Raw genomic sequence first — 7,278 nt, forward strand, 5'->3', positions numbered from 1 at the left:
CACTGCCCCAGCTCTCAGCCCTAAATAACCAACCCTCTATTTTTCATCTCTATAGATTTGCCTATTCTGGGCATTTCATACAAATGGAATAATACAATATATGGTCCTTGCAGCTGACTTCTTTCACTATTTTTCACTTGTTTTAAAGGTTTATCCATGTTGTAGTATATGTCAGTACTTCATCTCTTTACATTGCCTCATAATATTACATTAAATTGATCCAGCACATTTTGTTTATCCATTCATTAATTGATAGACATTTGGATTGTTGCTACTTTTTGGCTGTGATGAAAAATGCTGTTATGATCATTCACTTGTAAGTTTTTTGTGGACATGTTTTCATTTCTCTTAGACATATACACACCTTATAGTGGAACTGCAGAGTCACTATCATTTAACCATTTGAGTAATTGCCAGACCATTTTCTGCAGTGCCCGCATTTTACGTTTCCGTCAGCAGTGTATGAGTGTTCTAGTTTCTCCATATCCTTGCCAACACTTGTCTTTTTTTTTTATTATAGCCATTCTTCTAGTGGGTGTGAAGTGGTATCTCATTGTGGTTTTAGTCTGCATTTCCATGATCAGAAGTTGTATTTTCAGAACTAAGGCATAAGCGAAAGCATGTTTGAGAGCTTTGACAGAAGACTGAGAAATAAATATTAAGAGATTGATGCAGATAGGAGGATTTCAAGCAGTTAAAGGCTAAGAAGCAATTGGACACAGCCTTTTATAGTTTGTCCAGTCTGTGATGTTGCCATGTTCCATGGAAATGAATAACCAGAGGTTACTATTCTCATTCTGACTAACCATTCTCAGTCCTTGGCAGCACGAACTTAGAGTTACCTGAAAAATAATTTTAAATATACCAGTGTTTAGACCCTATCCTTGGCCAATAGAATAACAATGTTTGGGGATCTTCGTCGGCAAAGCCTGAGTCCTGTCGTCTCGCCTTCCTCCCATACAGCATGAGCTTCACCACTCGCTCCACCTTCTCTACCAACTACCGGTCCCTGGGCTCTGTCCAGGCGCCCAGCTACGGCGCCCGGACGGTCAGCAGCGCGGCCAGTGTCTATGCAGGCGCCGGGGGCTCTGGTTCCCGGATCTCCGTGTCCTGCTCCACCAGCTTCCGGGGCGGCATGGGGTCCGGGGGCCTGGCCTCAGGGATGGCCGGGGGTCTGGCAGGAATGGGAGGCATCCAGAACGAGAAGGAGACCATGCAAAGCCTGAACGACCACCTGGCCTCTTACCTGGACAGAGTGAGGAGCCTGGAGACCGAGAACCGGAGGCTGGAGAGCAAAATCCGGGAGCACTTGGAGAAGAAGGGACCCCAGGTCAGAGACTGGAGCCATTACTTCAAGATCATCGAGGACCTGAGGGCTCAGATCTTCGCAAATACTGTGGACAATGCCCGCATCGTTCTGCAGATTGACAATGCCCGTCTTGCTGCTGATGACTTTAGAGTCAAGTATGAGACAGAGCTGGCCATGCGCCAGTCTGTGGAGAATGACATCCATGGGCTCCGCAAGGTCATTGATGACACCAATGTCACTCGACTGCAGCTGGAGACAGAGATCGAGGCTCTCAAGGAGGGGCTGCTCTTCATGAAGAAGAACCACGAAGAGGAAGTAAAAGGCCTACAAGCCCGGATTGCCAGCTCTGGGTTGACCGTGGAGGTAGATGCCCCCAAATCTCAGGACCTCGCCAAGATCATGGCAGACATCCGGGCCCAATATGACGAGCTGGCTGGGAAGAACCGAGAGGAGTTAGACAAGTACTGGTCTCAGCAGATTGAGGAGAGCACCAAAGTGGTCACCACACAGTCCGCCGAGGTTGGAGCTGCTGAGACGACGCTCACAGAGCTGAGACGTACAGTCCAGTCCTTGGAGATCGACCTGGACTCCATGAGAAATCTGAAGGCCAGCTTGGAGAACAGCCTGAGGGAGGTGGAGGCCCGCTACACCCTACAGATGGAGCAGCTCAATGGGATCCTGCTGCACCTGGAGTCAGAGCTGGCACAGACCCGGGCAGAGGGACAGCGACAGGCCCAGGAGTATGAGGCCCTGCTGAACATCAAGGTCAAGCTGGAAGCTGAGATTGCCACCTACCGCCGCCTGCTGGAAGATGGCGAGGAATTCAATCTTGGTGATGCCTTGGACAGCAGCAACTCCATGCAAACCATCCAAAAGACCACCACCCGCCAGATAGTGGATGGCAAAGTGGTATCTGAGACCAACGACACCAAAGTTCTGAGGCATTAAGCCAGTAGAAGCAGGGTACCCTTTGGGGAGCAGGAGGCCAGTAAAAAGTTCAGAGTTCAAAAAAAAAAAAAAAGAATGTTTGGGGATGTAGCCCAGGTATCTGTAGTTTTAAAAATCTCCTCACACGATTCTGATGCACTGTGAGGGTTGAAAGACACCATTGTAAATAATTCAGCAAGATTAAATAGTAGAATGAATTTATTGATTGCATGCACTGATCAGATAACCATCTGCCTTTATTTTGACCTGTAAGCTTTTCTGAGACACCTGCTAACTGAATTTGATCAAATAGATGTGAGACATAATTGCAGTGTGCAGTCTTCTCCAACTAATGATAGAGGAAAACCTAGCGTGTGATTCATAAAATCAATTAACTGTTTCTCCCCAATTAAACCCCAATTTAAAAGTTTTGTCACAGAGTTGAGTTCCTTCATTTTCTCCCATTTATATTGGCTACACATGAGGCATTTGTTTATTTCTAAGTATTTCAGTCTCTTTGAGTTCAACATACAGTGATGCTTTTCAAGGTAATGAATTAGTTCATTGATTAGTTTATCTATTATAAGACAGTAAATTGATGTAATGAGTCACTGATAAATATCCTAGTAGTTGGCTCATAGATACAGGCATTTTTTATGGTTGTGTTGATTTGAACACGTGCCATTTCTATGCAATCCTTGACCTTTGTAATTGACCTGATGTGTACAGATGACAGCAAATAGATCAATCAGGGTGATGTCTCATTACCCTATGCCCAGTGATTTCTCTAGGACTAAAGTATGTTTTTTCTCTATAGAGATTGAGGACCATTTTTGTCTTCTGTTAAAATTCTAGGTCTAGTCAAAAAACTGGAAAGGATGGGAACTAAAGTGGAATACTATTCTGCTAGCTTGGCACCAAGTTTCCAATGTGGAAAAGAATGAGTTTCCATTGTCCAGACTCTTGTTTAGGGGGGTCCTACATCCCCAACTTAAAATTTGGACTACACAGTTTCAGAAAATGAAAATTGATATTCCAGAAAGAAGAGGTAGATAATGCAGAAATGTCAGTAATTCGACATGTTCTTTAACCTGGCCAGAGATGGCTTTGGTTTCATTGTAGATTGAGATTTCTTATAGAAGGTTTAAAATGCAGGAAAGGTCAAGTTGAGTTTTGTGGAGGAAGGTGTCCTAGTGCTTTTTTAGGGAACCCATATTTTTGTCTTAATGGAGCTAAAAAACTGTGCAGTAATCCAGGCCTTCTCTTCCTCTCAAAAACAGACTAGGCACTGGTTGTGTTTAGTCTCACATTCGTTTAATCTAGACTAAGTGGAAGCATGGCATATAGATCATTGATGTAAAGAGTATCACGGAAGAATTGAAATGGAAACAAACAGTAGGGGGAATATACCTGTATGATAGCACATCCTTTCCATCTGGCTGTCACATTTCCTGGCCATTTCTCATTGTACACTTCATCTTTGCTTGCCTCTTCTTTCCTTTCCTTTTTTTTTTTTCAATACAAGTATTTTAAACTGCAACCTGTAAAGAAAATGAGAGGTATGTTACACATCCTTTAAAACAAAGAGGAAAAAAAAAAAAAACTACTTCTGTTAATAACTTCCACTTTGAGAGCTTGGGCTGGTTGCAAGGCCCAGGGGACTAATCTGCTGAATGTGGAAGGATATGGAGCCATTTGTCCTGGGAGAAGCACTACATTAAAAAGAAGAGGAAGAAGTCATGGGGGAAGGGCGAGGGTCTGCTGATGAAAGTAGCTGTCAAATTAGCAGGTCTGGAAGTTGTAGTGCATATTGTTATGAGCTGCTCAAGTTCACACCAGAGCAACCAGCTCCATCCGTCTTTCTCAGTTTACATTTTAATTGGCTTGTAGTTAAGTTTTTTAAACACTGCGAGATTGCTGACATACACTGCAATATCATGTGAATAATTTATGGAGGTTGCTCAAGACAAGCTTTTTTTTTTTTTTTTTTTTTTGAGAAACCAGGGGGGAGTAGGAGAAGGATGAGAGGGTCTGTGGGAGGGGCCAGGACAGAAGAGCAGACACAACTGCATGTGCTGTGCTAGATGTTGGATGTTAAATGTTTCTGCTGGTGTAGGCAGCAGCATTTGGGATTTCAGGGAGGTTTGTACAATACGATCTTATTAATAACAATTCTGTCAAGAGAGCACCCAATTAAATTGAATTGGGTTTATGACTCCCTCTTGGTTTCTGAGAATGTGTGGATATAAAACCTCTACGATGTGAATATTGGATAACAAGGGTGGGTTTATTTATTTATTTATTTTTGGTTGGTTTTAATGATTCCTCCTACTACTGAGAATTTGCTTGTTTATAAATGCAGGGGTAGGCATTTTTTCCAAATTATCTTTCCGTTTTCTACTCTCAAAATAATCTAGAGAAGATGGAACTGGCATCAGTGGGCAGTTATCCTCACTAAGAACGTTACTGCTTTTAGGAGGGTTTGCTGGACAATTCTGAGTCTAGAATATCATCTAATTAACACCTGTGGGAGAATACTCTTCCTCTGCTAAAATATACATTTTTTCTTATTACAAAATGAGTAAATTATATAAATGTCTAGAGTACAAAGAGGAGAATAAAAATCACCTGTAAGTCCTCCCCTCACTAATAAAATTGGTATGGTTTTTGTTTATATCTTTCTAGTCTTTTTTCTGTTCATATTTAGTGAACATAATTTAGTGAATAGTGTATACTGTTTAGAAGTCATCTGTTTTTTCACTAAACATTACCTCATGAGCATATTCCCATGAATGTTCTATACGGAATGTCATTTCTAATAACTGTAGTGTGTATGTGTGAATTAACTATACTTTTATATAACCTATCTCCTGCAACTAAAATGCAGTGTTAGTTTATAATTCTTATCCATTTTAGACAGGCAAGTTATAAATGTATTTTTTGGCCAAATCTCAGTATACATTCTTGATCATTTCTTTAGGAAAGCTCTGAGAAGTAGAATTTCTGCATGAAGTAGAGTGAGTCTGAGGAAAAAATCATTAATGTCTCAAGAATTTTGTCTCTAAAAAAGGGCTAAAGCACATTTTTTAAATTAATGAAATTAACAATGTATTCTATTTAAAAAGAAAAATGATGATAACATTCAACATGAAGTTCTTTGAAATTATTGAATTCTTTTCCTTGTGGAGTTTCTTAACCACAAAACCTATTTATTAGGATTGATGGAGGCTATTTTTTCTTTACCAATTGCTATATAACTACTTAAGACTTCATGTAATCAGCTGAGATGCTACAAATGTATTGCCTGTCAACTCCAATAAAAAAGTGGGCAGTTAATTGAAGGGATGTCTTGCTGTTAAACAAACTTGCAGTCAATTGCTTGTAAGTACCATTTAGTTTGATATGTAGTCAAACGGCAGGAAAATAAGTGTTTAGGCAGGACTGGCTTTTTACAAGGTAAAAAGAGAAGTGATTATATTGGGGTCAAGATGAGTCACCTTTCAACTGGCATATTTTCCTTTTAAAAAATGTATTCATATTATCAGAAGAAAGGTGAAAGACATGTAAGGCCTTAAGGTTGGTCAGTTTGAGATCTTTTCCACTTACAGTAACTAAGTCCTCATCTTCCTGCATCCCTTGAAGACACCATTTTACCCTAATATCAAGCCTGGCTTTGAGGTCAGTATGTGTGTGTTTGCACATGCGCATGCACACAGACTGTAAGTAGATGAGGCAAGAACTCCCTAAACCAAGTGCCATACTCCGCAAATGGGAAACTGCCATCCACAGACCCAGTAGAAAGGCTGCAGTAGCACAGCAGCACTTAGAACAGCTGCTCCAACTCAGGCCCATTACCTGCTCCTCCTAGGAGTGCCCTGATGCTCCCTGCACCTTTGTTCAACTCTTCCTTGATAATCCAGGATAGGATCACACATTTTCTGGGTGGTGAGCTTGTAGTCAGAAGCCCTTTTCAAGCTCAACACTTTCAGAGGGAGGGTTTATCCAAAAGACACCATACAGATTCAATATGTTAAATGTTGAAATATTTGTGAAACAACACATATATGATAGAGATTTATTCTATCTCAAAATCATTTGGATATGAGAGAGCTATTAGAAGCCCCACTGACTTTGTTTTGAGATTCCATTGGAGGTCATTGAACTTTGGAGCCTCACTCTGAAGCCAAGAAATTTCAACTTTGCCAGTAACCACATTAAAATGTGTGTACCTGGCAATGGTGAACCAGCCTCATTTGCTGGTTTCCATTCTTTGTATTGGCTATTCATTATTTCATCAACAAGAATTTATTTTTTTAGTGCCAATTTTATGTCTAAGTAGGTAGTATGGAATGCAAGAGAAGGTGTAAGTTATGGCCATTCCCCTCATGGGCCTTTCAATAAAGCAAAGTAAATATGTAATCCACTTACAGTCAGTCCAGAGCAATATTTTTATTTGTAATGATTCCACATTTTAGCTTAAGAAAGTATTTATTATTCTGGGAAGAAAAACATTGGCTGAATTAATGGCAGATTCTGAATGGGCTTTGAGCAACATTCAGAATACAAGTGTGTTAAGTTTGGTGGGGTTGTTGAGGTTTGCTTTATTTCCTGAACTGCTGTGAATTAGCAAATTCTAAACCAGCTGTTTTCCAATTACATACAATAACTTGTGCCTACCTAAGTCTGTCTTTCTGCCAAGCTTCTACTTGCAACTCATTTTAAAATTTATTCCTAGGCTGGGGGCGGTGGCTCACGCCTGGAATCCCAGGACTTTGGGAGGCTGAGGCGGGTGGATCACGAGGTCAGGAGATTGAGACCATCCTGGCTAACATGGTGAAACCCCGTCTGTGCTAAAAATACAAAAAAATTAGCTGGGCGTGGTGGCAGGCGCCTGTAGTCCCAGCTACTCGGGAGGCTGAGGCAGGAGAATGGCGTGAACCCGGGAGGTGGAGCTTGCAGTGAGCCAAAATCACACCACTGCACTCCAACCTGGGAGACAGAGCAAGACTCTGTCTCAAAAAAAAAAAAAAAAAAAAAAAAAA

The 7,278-nt window shown here is 41.2% G+C and overlaps 1 pseudogene across 1 annotated transcript; it reads left to right on the forward strand.

Annotated features, from left to right (window-relative positions):
• The first annotated feature begins 964 nt into the window (after positions 1-964).
• On the forward strand, positions 965-2,257 carry LOC111547034 (annotated as a pseudogene). Its single transcript, XR_002733008.1, has one exon. The product of XR_002733008.1 is annotated as a keratin, type I cytoskeletal 18 pseudogene (transcript).
• The last annotated feature ends 5,021 nt before the right edge of the window (positions 2,258-7,278 follow it).

Source organism: Piliocolobus tephrosceles, chromosome 8, assembly GCF_002776525.5.
Source record: "Piliocolobus tephrosceles isolate RC106 chromosome 8, ASM277652v3, whole genome shotgun sequence".
Lineage (NCBI taxonomy): Eukaryota > Metazoa > Chordata > Mammalia > Primates > Cercopithecidae > Piliocolobus > Piliocolobus tephrosceles.